Consider the following 12,367-nt stretch of genomic DNA (forward strand, 5'->3'; position numbering starts at 1 on the left):
TGGAGAAGTACGATCAGGTTTGTTGAAACAGTCGCCGGCGGGCTCACACGCATGTGTGTTGCGAACAGAAAACATACTGTCGCCATGTTTTTTAAATTTTGCCTGTGTACTTTCTGTATGTCTTCATTAGCCTCATCACCCCCATATCTTCTCTGTTTTAACTTCTGCAACTTTTCCGCCATTTTAGCGTTTTTAACAAGTCTCCATTTTATTGCCTTTTTATATCGTTTATCTTCCCTTTTTTTTATTGTTGTTGCTTAACGCATCTATCAACAGGGGGGATTGACATTCAGTAAGGGGAAAAAATTAACATCTCGAGGGTTACATCCCCTCACTTCCAAATCGGAGGATTATGCCACCCGGGCTACTCTCAAGGTGCCTTTGCCATCTGTCTGCAGGTTGCCGCCGCTGCCATACGGTGCTTCCCACCACCACCGCCGCAGCCCCCCTGTCCCCGTCACAGCCACCCTCCATATTTGTTCTGTTTTCCCATTTCAGTGACTCCTATTGCCAGTGGACAACGCATTCCATCATGGACACACCCACTAGCACCATTATTTACACCTCTACTTGCCCTGCATCCACCATTACCTCGTGGAGTGCCTCCCACTAACTTAAATAATGTCCTAACCTTGGCCTCCTCCTTCCTGCAACACCTGCTACGAATTCCACCTAACCTACTCCAAATGCAAAGCCAAACCCCCTCTCACCAATCCTGAGCTCACTGCCCCCGTTCACCACACTGACCAGCCCATCCACCCCATCAATTTCCTCCACCTTCCCCCTACAGCTGAAGACATCTGGTTCCCGACCATTGTTCTGCAGAATATCCACCTATTGCAGCATCCCCACACCCTCCAGCTGATCTCCCTTGCTGCTGCTCTGTCTTCCATTTCAATAGCTATGCCACTTACTCTCACAACCAGGCCCACTCTATCTTTATATGCCTAAACACTTGTTTAAGCTCCTCTCTGCTCTTCCCCTCCCACTCTACTGAGCTACTGACAGACAAAACAACTAAACTATCGTCAGAAGAACACGTCTGATTTCTAACAACCACATACAGGCCCATTCTGAGTGCTGCGCAGATTGCCAAAACACTATGTGATAGATTGTAACGAAAAGCCGGGTTTTTCTTAGTACGAAAACACACAGAAATCACAGACAATTCTAGCTACTTAATCCATGGCAGCAAATGATAAATGTATGTACAGTGATGCTGGGAGTGAAATGACAAATCGACATGATTGGGCTGAATGCCCTTTATTTGACAAAATAATACTAATCTGGAATCTAGATTTCTAATTTTTATGATGGTTTTTATGCACTGAGGCGCCAAAGAAACTGGTATAGGCATTCAGATCCACAGATACCGTTCACCACATCAACCAGCTCTGTGCTGCATTGTGCAGCTACCTACTGCCAGGTACTCCGTATCAATGACATCATGAGAGAGCAGAATGGGGCACTCCGCGGAACTCACGGACTTTGAACATGGTCAAGTGATTGGGTATCACATGTGTCATACATCTGTATGCGAAATTTTCACACTCCTAAACATACCTAGGTGCACTGTTTCCGATGTGATAGTGAAGTGGAAACGTGAAGTAACATATACAACACAAAAGCATACAGACCGACCTCGTCTGTTGACTTGCAGAGACCACCGTCAATTGGAGAGGATCATTATGTGTAGTAGGCAGATATCTATCCTGACTGTCACACAGTAATTCAAAACTGCATCAGGATCCATTGCAAGTACTATGAAAGTCAGGCAGCAGGTGAGAAAACTTAGATTTCATGGTTGAGCAGCTGTTCATAAGCCATACATCACGCCGGTAAATGCCAAACGACGCCCTGCTTAGTGTAAGGAGAGTAACATTGGACGATTGAACAGTGGAAAAACGTTGTGTGGAGTGACGAATCATGGTACACAGTGTGGCAATCCGATGGACAGGGTGCGGGTATGGCAAATGTCCGGTGAACTTCATCTGCTAGCGTATGTAGTGCCAACAGTAAACTTCGGAGACGATGTTGTTATGGAGTGGTCGTGTTTTTCATGGAGGAGGCTTGCACCCCTTGCTGTTTTGTTTTGCACTATCACAGCACTACATTGATGTTTTAACCACCTTCTTGCTCCCACTGTTGAAGATCAATTCGGGGGTGGTGATTGCACCTTTCAACACGATCGAGCACCTATTCATAATGCACGGCCTGTGGGGGAGTGGTTACACGACAATTACATCCCTCTAAAGGACTGGCCTGCACAGAGTCTTGACCTGAATCATATAGAACACCTTTGGGTGTGCCAGGCCTCACCGACCAAATCAATACCTCTCCTCAGTGCAGCACACCATGAAGAATGGGCTGTCATTCCCAAACAAACCTTCCAGCACCTGATTGAACGTATGGCTGCAATAGTGGAAACTGTGATCAAGGCTAAAGGTGGGCTAACACTGTACTGAATTCCAGCATTACCTATGGAGGGCACCACGAACTTGTAAGTCATTTTCAGCCAGGTTCCTGGATACTTTTGATCACATAGTGTATGTTTCGTAGGGGGAAACTGCTGTTAATTTTCAAGCTTTTACATGAATATACTTTGCGCAGCCTTTTGCAAGTGAGAAGATATCGTGAAGTACGATTGGGGAAGGCTGTAAATTAACCATCTATGTCCCTTTATTGAGTCCAGATGTGTGAGAACTGGTTGAACAGAGAAAGTGTCAAATACGCTGACAGAAGAAAAAATCGCACCAACAAATAATAATTACTGTGGAGTAATGAAATTTCTTTGCTAAACTTGCTTTGGTAACATATTTCAGTGATTAACACTGCAAGATCATAGGTTAATTTAAGTGCAAGATAAGCTGTCACAAATCGAAGGGATAGTACACTATTAACCAGTGTAAGTTCCAAAATGTTGACTGAAACCATGAGAATGTAGATGCAGTGTGTTGTGCAGGTCTCAGGTGTCAGTTTGTGGGGTGGAGTTCCATAGTTCCATGTCTGTTGCACTTGGTCGGTCAATAATGGTATGGTTAATGCTGGTTGTGGATAGCACTGGATCTGTCGTCCGATGAGGTCTCGTATGTGCTCGATCAGATACAGATCGGTGATGGAGCACGCTAAAGCAACATGTCGATTCTCTGAAGAGCGTATTGAGCTACAATAGCTGTATGCGGCCGAGTGTTATCTTGTTGGAAAACACCCACTGGAATGTTGTTCATGAATGGCACCACAACAGATCAAATCACCGGACTGACACAAATTTGCGGCCAGAATGCGTGGGATAACCACGAGAGTGCTCCTGCTGTGATATGAAATCTCACTCCAGACAATAGCTCCAAGTATAGGTGTATTGTGCCTACCACACAGACAGGTTGGTTGCAGGTCTTCAACTGGCCGAGTCCTAAACAACACACGGTGATCACTGGCACTGACCAACACAAGAAGCTCTCATGAGTAAACACAGCAGACTGCACCCTGCCGTCCAATGAGCTCTCGCTTGACACTAATTAAGTCGCAAATGGCGGTGGTTTGGGTTCAGTGGGGTGCACATTACAAGGCGCCTGGCTTGGGGCTGTTCTTGAGGCAACTGGTTTCTAACAGTTCGTTGTGTCACTATAGTGCCAACTGCTGCTTAGACTCCTGGGGCAGACGCAATATGCTGCGCCATAACCATACGCCAAACACGATGGTTGTCCCTCTTGAAAGTGCCACGTGCCTGTCTGGAGCTCATTTTTCTTGTGACTAGATTTTCGTGACCACTGCTGACAGCAATAATGTACAGTGAGTACTTTCCAGCTAAGTCTTTTTGCAGTATCACAGACAGAACATCCAGATTTGCGTCACCCTATCATACAGCCTCATTGAAACTCAGTGAGACATTGATAATGGCATCTTTGTCTCCTTAAAGGTATTGTTGTTGGCCGCTGCGGCCGAGTGGTTCCAGGCGCTTTAAGTCCGGAACCACGCTGCTGCTACGGTCGCAGGTTCGAATCCTGCCTCGGGAATGGATGTGTGTGATGTCCTTAGGTTAGTTAGATTTAAGTAGTTCTGAGTCTAGGGGACTGATGGCCTCAGATGTTAAGTCCTATAGTGCTTACAGCCATTTGAACCATTTTTGAAAGGCATTCTTGACTAACATCAATTCAACACACCCAATAGCAGAGGTAACTGAGGCTACTAGCACCACCCTTATGCGTCTGTGACGCAATCTGAAAAGACATAATCTTTCAGACGTAGAAACACACCTGTCAGCTTTTGTTTATAATGCACAACTCCTTCTTGGTGTTGGTATTTTCTTTCCTGTATGTGTATTGGTGATCCTTCTACTTCACTGTATTATTTGCTTTCCGTATACAGAAACATACGAGCTAACATGCACCAAATGCAAACTCGTAGCTACTCCGAGTTTTCATTGCAAACTTTTGGAAATTCTTGCAGTAGGTTAGTTTATTCTGAACTAGCACAATAACTACGACCATAAGTGAAATCAACCATTATACTCTGCAAATGACTGTGAGATGCATGGCAGGGGGTACATCCCAATGTACCTGTTATTAGGGCTTTTTCCTGCTCGATTTGCGCATGGGGTGTGGGAAGCAAGATTGTTTATATGCATGCAGCAATTATTCTAATCTTATCCTCACTATGCCCCTATGAGCAATATGTAGCGAGCTGTATTTTTTCCCTACAGTAATCATTTAAAGCCGGTCTCCCATCTCAACATCCTAGTTTAAACCTCACCATGTCGTGGCAGCATCGTATCTTGTTCAGTAACATCCATTCTCTAGCTACCAACAACCATCTCCTCATGCACATCCTTCTGACCCACTACGTGGATGCCTTCCCCTTCAATAAAACATTTCTCCAGCCCCCGCATATCATAAGCATTTCGCCCTACCTCATTCACTGCTCTGATAATCCCTTCCTGATTGGTCGTGGCAGAGTTGCCATCAGCCACCTACGCCAGGTCCCTGTTTGCCTCCAAAACCTCCTTTGTGACCCCACTGATCATCTTATCCTCAGCCTCCTTTTCCATGGTCTCACCATAACCTATGCCACCATCTATGTCCGTGCTACTGGACCCATTCCATTTAACATCCTTTCCCACATTGACTGCACCTTCTCCTCCTACATGATTGCCGCCAACCTAGACATACACAGTCATACCACCGCCGAGCTAGGATGGTGGCTTCAGTTCCTCGCCTCACTTCGAGGTGATTTCCTTCCCGTCCCCCACCACACCTTCCCTGAATCCAATACCACTCCCAACGTAGTCCTGGCCTCCTCCAACTTCCTTGGACGCATTACAGCGGACGTTCTCTACACTATTGGTGGCGTCCATCTCCCTGTCCTCCTTACCGTGATAGATGGATGAAACCCACACCTCGGTCCATGCACTGACCCTCCCCAAAAGTTCGTCCATGACTACTCCCGTGCTAACTAGAATGCCTACCAGGCGACCCTAGATACCTGGTTTGATGACCACCCTCTGGTCTTCCAGCATCTTGATGATGTCACCCATGCCACCTGCTTTCTCCACCAATCCCCGTCTGAGGCTGTTGAAGCTCATTTCCCCACTACCTTCATTCACCTGCGCTGCCCCACTTAACCCCCACAGGCCATCCTTCTCCTTCATGAATCCTGCCATCTCTACCACGAGTTTCTCCACTCATGGGACTGGGACACACTCCATCACCACTGGCAGCTCTACGGTGGGATCTGAAATTTGCTCGCTGCCAAAAAACGCTCGGCTGGCACCAGCACCCACCTAAGTGATACTCTCCCTATCATCTCATCCAAGTACTGGTCAGCCTTCCATCGCCTTACTGGATCTAATCCGTACCCGCAGTATCCCCTCCTCCATGATGATCAACCTTTTCCTGACAACCTCAGTAAGACCAATCATTTTGCTTCCTACCTGTCCAATATCCTTACTACTCCTGAAGATCCCATGTTTGATTACTCCTTCTTCCCAGATGTCTGTGATTGTACTAACACCTCTGGTCCTCCGCATGCCCTTAGCTTCCAGTACTTCGACCACATCCCACACACACCTCTTAACATTCCCATCACCACACAAGACACCATAGCCACACTTCACACTAAACGTTACACAATTCCTGGTCACAACTCTGTCACATACCACTATCTCTGTGAGGCACCCATATCGTTCCTCACCATTCTGGCTGTGCTCTATAATGTCGTCCTCATGACCAGCTACTACTGTGTCCTGTGTAAAAACTCACAGATCTGAAGTTCGTCAATCTACCAAACCACCAACTGGAGGCTCCTCCTACCATCCCCTAACTCTTCAGCAATGTCTTGGTCCATCTTCACCTGAAGAATTCACCAGCACTTCCACCTGCACTGTCTCCTTCCCTCTATCCAATGTGGCTTCCAACCCTCATACTCTGTTGATGATCTCCTCCTCCATCTCACCCACTTCCTCTCTGGCCAACTAAATTCAAATCGCTCCATGTCCCTTGATGTCAAACGTGCGTACAACTGTGTCTGGCATTTGCACCTCCTCTCCGGCCAACTAAATTCCCATCGCTCCACCATCTTCATGTCTCTTGACCTAAAACTTTCGTACTACCGTGTCTGGCATTTCGGTCTCCTTTTCAAGCTTCAAACCTTCACCCTTCCCATCAGTTATGCCTGTCTGGTCGCGTCCTTCCTCTCCCATTACCCTCCTATGTTACCATCCACAATACTGACTCCTACATCTTCTACCCCTTCGCCAGTGTGACCCAGGGCTCCATCATCTTTACCTCCTCTATAAGGCGAACATGCCATCACCCCACCCCATCCAACTTCTCCAATTTGCTGATGAGACTGCCTTCCTTGCCCTCGGCCTCACCCTCCAATGCTCCCAATGCGTTCTTCAATCCCACCTTGACCAATTAACTGCTTGATGCAACCAGTGGTTGCTCATGATCAATCCTTCCGAAACCCAGGCAATCATGGTAGGGAACACCACCCCAATCTTCCGTCTCCTAGATTTTTACCTAACCATATATTGCCACCCAATCAACCTCAACCCACACTCTTAAGTACCTTGGTGTCACCCTCAACTGCCGCCTTTCCTGGACCCCCATCTCTGGGCAGTCCAAGCTGAGGCCCGTACCTGCCTCTTTCTCCTTAAACTCTTCTCCGCCCAAACATGGGGTTACGACCTCCACTCTCTTCCACACTTATCAATCCCTCATCTGCCCCATCCTCTGCTATGCCTATCCCACCTGTGTTTCCGCCCCTCCCACATACTATAAGTCCATCCAAATCCTTGAATGCCATGTGCTCTGCCCTGCCTATTGCATCCGCCTCATATCCCCCATGTGAATCCTTTATTACTTGATTCCCTTCCCACACCTTCTCCTTTTCCTCAAACAAATCCTTTACACCCCCTGCGGACTCCATCCTTCACACCCACTTGTCTCTCGCATCTGCGCCCATCCTGGCCCACTGCCATGCCTGTATTTGTGCGTCCTGCCTGCTCTCCATCTTCACACTCTCCATACTCTCGCCCAAGGTGGTTTCTGCCGACTCCCCCTCCCTGTGATGTCTTTGTTCCCCCATATAGCCCTCCTACCAGCTCTAACCCCCTCTCCCTCTCCCCCTTTTTTCCTCCTGGTCTCCCTCTCTTCTCGCAACCTTCCTTTCTCCCCCATCTCCCCTCTCCCTTGTCTCCCTCTTCTTCCACGTCTCCTCCCTGGGCTTCCAACACCTACCCTCTCCCCTCACCCCACCCTTCTTTCTCGCACTGGCTCCTTCCCCTTCTCCTTCCCTCATGCCTTTTCCATACACTCAGTGGCAGCCCCCCCTTCTTCAGTGTGTTGGTGACCTTTTCGCTGATGATCCTCACCACAGTGGTTCAGTGCACCACTGTTTCTTCAACAGTGTTTTTCGGTGTCCTTCTACGTTTGTGTCTCCAACTGGATGTCTACATTTCTTTTAACTGTTGACCTCATTTCTGTATACCAAGCCTACAGTCGAACGACTTCATTTCTATCGTGTTACGTATTGTCACCATGTTTTTCCCTACATATATTTTCTATTGTTTTCTATTGTATCTAATGTTGTACCATTTGGCTGAAGAACCGCATATGGATATGACCTCATCCTCTTCCCACACATCCTCCTTCTCCTCCAACATTTACACATCCTTTACACTGTCCACAGGCTTGTTCCTTCTCACCCCCTGGTTTCCTCCTTCCTCTCCACCCCTCGCCCATTGCCGCGACTTTATCGCTATATCCCTCCCTCTCTTAACCACCACATCCTCCATCTCCTTCATCAGGGCAATTTCTAGCACATCTCCCTCCCAGATTTTGAACTTTGCTGTGACATCTACGCTTCCTTCCAGCTGTAACCCCCATGTCCTCCCCTCACTCCCTTCTCTGCTCTCTTTTCCCCTCCCTCCCTTCTTCCCTTCTTCTTCCCTCCTTCCTCATATGTATGCCCTTGGCAGATGCTCTCTGTCGTCGTCATCAGTGTAGTGCATCAGTATTGTGTTTGCTGCTGTTCTCCTGTAGGTCAAGAGCTGTGATTTTGATTGTGTGCTGGACTTGTATATAGTGTTATTGCCAGTGATTGTTATGTGCTACGCTGTCCGTCGACACATTTATGATTTTTCAGTCGCCCCCCTTTCGTCTGTTCTCTTCCATGATGTTCCCCCTTATTATATGTATGTACGCCATATTGTCTCCTTTATGTTATTTTAAATGTCTTCTGTTGTATGATTAATGTCTTTCGGCTGAAGAGCAGCGCAAACGCTGCTGCCAGCCCGCCCCATTGGGGCATTGAAATACAATAAAGAAAAAAAATAGTTTTGGATGGCTCAGTGTAATTTTGTCGTCTGGGCCTACTGGTGCAGAGAAGAACTTGGTACGCATGAATAAATAGAAACTGGAGAATCGCCATAGGTAGAAACGCAGTTGACGAATTCACGGGTTGCATCCTTCAGCACTGTAATAAGGCTATTATGAGATCCATTACATTAAATATTACACTTTAATTAATTACAAGTAGCAACTAACAGGTGCTGGCAGCTATGTGTACCACCCGCTGCTTCTGCCCAGGTGACTTGTCTCAGTCCAACCGAAATACTATGTTATCGCCTGTAAAATGTGCAAGCTGATTGTTTCTTCGCTGTCTCTCAAGTCGTTACGCGTTTTTCAAAGGAATGATAAGTAAATGTAAAGCAAACTGAAAGCAGGCAGTGAAAAGTCCATTGTCCCTTTGTCAAAACCGTTCCATAGCCCTAAATTTTCCGTCATGTTGTTGATAAAAATTCGGTTAAGTGTTTTAGGGTTGATGATAGGGAAACGAAAACAGTGGGATGAACAGGTATACTAGTTAAAAGCTGACGTCGGGAATTCTTTTAAGTGCGGTACTTGGAGACACACACAAATAGCTTACCTGTATATCGTAGTATTGAAAAAACTATCCATAAGTTACGTAGTCGACACGTGTTCCATCCATGTTCTATATATGAGCGTGTAATACACATCAAAATTCTCGTCGGAACCTTGTCCATTATTTAATATACAGTTTATCAATTTTCTTTGCACTTTTACTTCTTGTGATGGAAAATGTGTTGTGTATATTTAAATATGGCACGAACATTAACGTAAGGTTAACTATAGGTCCATATGTTACCACGACATGTATTAGGTATTTGTAAACTCAACCGAATTATCATCTTTTACCCTAATGTATACCTTACGATACGTTACTGATCAGTGTGTCGTCACAACCAAGATTTCAAGGGGACAGGGAGAGGGGATGGTGTCTGATATCAGTCTTCCCAACCGTTGTACAGCGCTAAGTAGCTTCTTCCACGCACTTGACAGTGGTTTGAAAAATAAGCACATCTGTATCTACGTGAATACTCTACAGTTCACATTTAAGAGCATTGCGGAGGATTGATCGAACCACTTTCAGACTATTTGACTACCGTTCCATTCTCGAAAAGCTCGCGGGAGGAACGAACACTTAAATCTATTTGTGGGAGCACTGATTTATCTTATTTTACTAAGATGATAATTTCCTGCTAACAAAATAATTTCCGGTTCAGAGGAGAAAGGTGGCGTTTGGATTTCAGTGAAAACCACTCGGTGAAAAGGAAAACCACTTGCTTTTAATAACTGTCAACTCATCATACTGATGACACTTTGTTCCTCATTGTGCGATAGAATAGGCGCAGCCCGTCTTTGAACTTTTTCAATGTCCTCTGTCAAGCCTGTCTCGTAAGGATCCGAAATAGGACAGTAATATAAGCAGAAGAGACCCAACAAGCGTAATGTAGTCGATACACATTGCAAAACCATGGAAAGTGTATCACATCGTTTCCTAGTTTTAGGACCCAGGAATCTGGCTAAAACCTCAGAGATGGAATTTTGAATGACTGTAAAAAGTTTAGTGGACAATAATCATGAGATTTCACAAGATCGTATCCTCGCAGAAATTTCGCATATGAGAAGATTTCTGCAAGCTGGCAAAGTTCAGAAAGAAGAATCCTTTTTTGGACGTCTTTAAAGTTCTTATAGGTCGTTTTTGAATACGGAATTTTCGAATTTGTTCACATCCTCATTTTGGTGCTAAAGTTTTCCTGAACTGGGTGTGTTTCAGTGGTGTCACATCAAAGGAGTTATTTAAAATTCAAACTAATTAATATTATCTTTGGTCTACCATGAGTCAAGCACGACAAAAGTCATTCACATATCCAAATGCCGATAGTATCGCGTACACACGGTATAAAAGGGCAGTGCATGGGCAGAGCTGTCATTTGTAAACACGTGATTCATGTGAAAAGGTTTCCGACATGATTATGGCCGCGCGACCAGAAGTAACAGGCTTTGAACTCTGAACGGTAGTTGGAGCTAGACGCGTGGGGCATTCCATTTCGGAAATGGTTAGGGAGTCCAGTGTTCTGACTTCCACAATTTCAAGATTGTGCCGAGAATACCGAGTTTCAGGAGTTCTCCTCATCACGCACAACGCAGTGGCCGACGGCCTTCACGTAACGACCGAGAGCAGCAGTGTTTGCGTAGAGCTGTCAGTGCTAACAGAAATATACACTGCGTGAAATAATAACAGAAATCAGTGTGGGACGGACGACGAAAGTATCCGTTATGACAGTGCCGCGGATTCGAGTGTGGTGCAGACCCCACAAAGCCATCGACTCAAGTTGTCAACAAGGCTGTGTGCAAGGTGATGATGCCTCCTTAATGGCATGGGCTGTGTTGATACGGAATGGACTGTATCCTCTGGTTCAACTGAACCGTTCATTAACTGGAAATGGCTACGTTCGGCTACTTCGAGACCGTTTGCCGTCATTCATGGACTTTGTGCTACCAAAAATATCACTGGGCCAGAACTGTTCGAGATTGGTTAGAAGAGCATTCTGAACTATTCCGGCAAAGGATTTGGTCACCAAGACCGCCCGACGTTATTCCCACCGAACATCTATGGCACATAATTCAGAGGTCAGTTCGTGTACAAAATGTTGCTCCAGCAACACTTTCACTATTACGGATGGCTGTAGAGGCAGCAAGGCTCAGTACTTCTGCAGGGGACTTCCAGCGACTTCCTGAGTCCATCTCACGTCGTGTTGCTGCACTACGTCGTGTAATCGGAGATCCGATACGATATTAGGGGATATCCCATGACTTTTGTCACCACAGTGTAGTATGACAATTTTGTCGATCCAAAATAGTGGTGCTAAAGATATCGATTCTGATGGAGCAATAAAAAATTTGCGACGTAAGAAGTTACAAAAACTCTAAATTACATATTAAACTTACCCACCAATAAGAAGGTCGCTTGTTATTTGTACTGATTCATTAATAACTCATTAAAACTATGTTATTTACAAGAATGAGTTTTATATATTTCTATGCATTCATAATAACTGTTTACAAAATTGTAAACACTATATTTTGTTTACTTAAACACTTGTTCCGAAAAATTTGTCCCTAACTCTTCCAGAAGTACTTGTTTAGTTTTTTGTGGGGTTGGCGAGGGGGGCGGGAGGAGAGATTGTGTCTGACAAGTTAAAACACCGTGCTTGCTGCCGAACTCCATAACTACGCCAGTGCCTCAGGCATGAAATATAGTTTCTTAATACCGTCTCCCAGCTTCATCTCAAACTGATCAGGCGTAAAAGTATGCTAAGATATGAAACTACGTATTAAAATGTAATGTGATTCAGAATTTAAAACCCTTACACAACTCTATTATGAATAACATAAACTTCACAAGGCAGCAGTATTAATCGGAGACAGGAGGAAGAAAAAAATTTTTTTTTGCACTCAGTGTGGATTAGTTTTGTGAAGTTTACATCTGAAATCCATCACGT

Source organism: Schistocerca cancellata, chromosome 11, assembly GCF_023864275.1.
Source record: "Schistocerca cancellata isolate TAMUIC-IGC-003103 chromosome 11, iqSchCanc2.1, whole genome shotgun sequence".
In the NCBI taxonomy this organism is placed as follows: domain Eukaryota; kingdom Metazoa; phylum Arthropoda; class Insecta; order Orthoptera; family Acrididae; genus Schistocerca; species Schistocerca cancellata.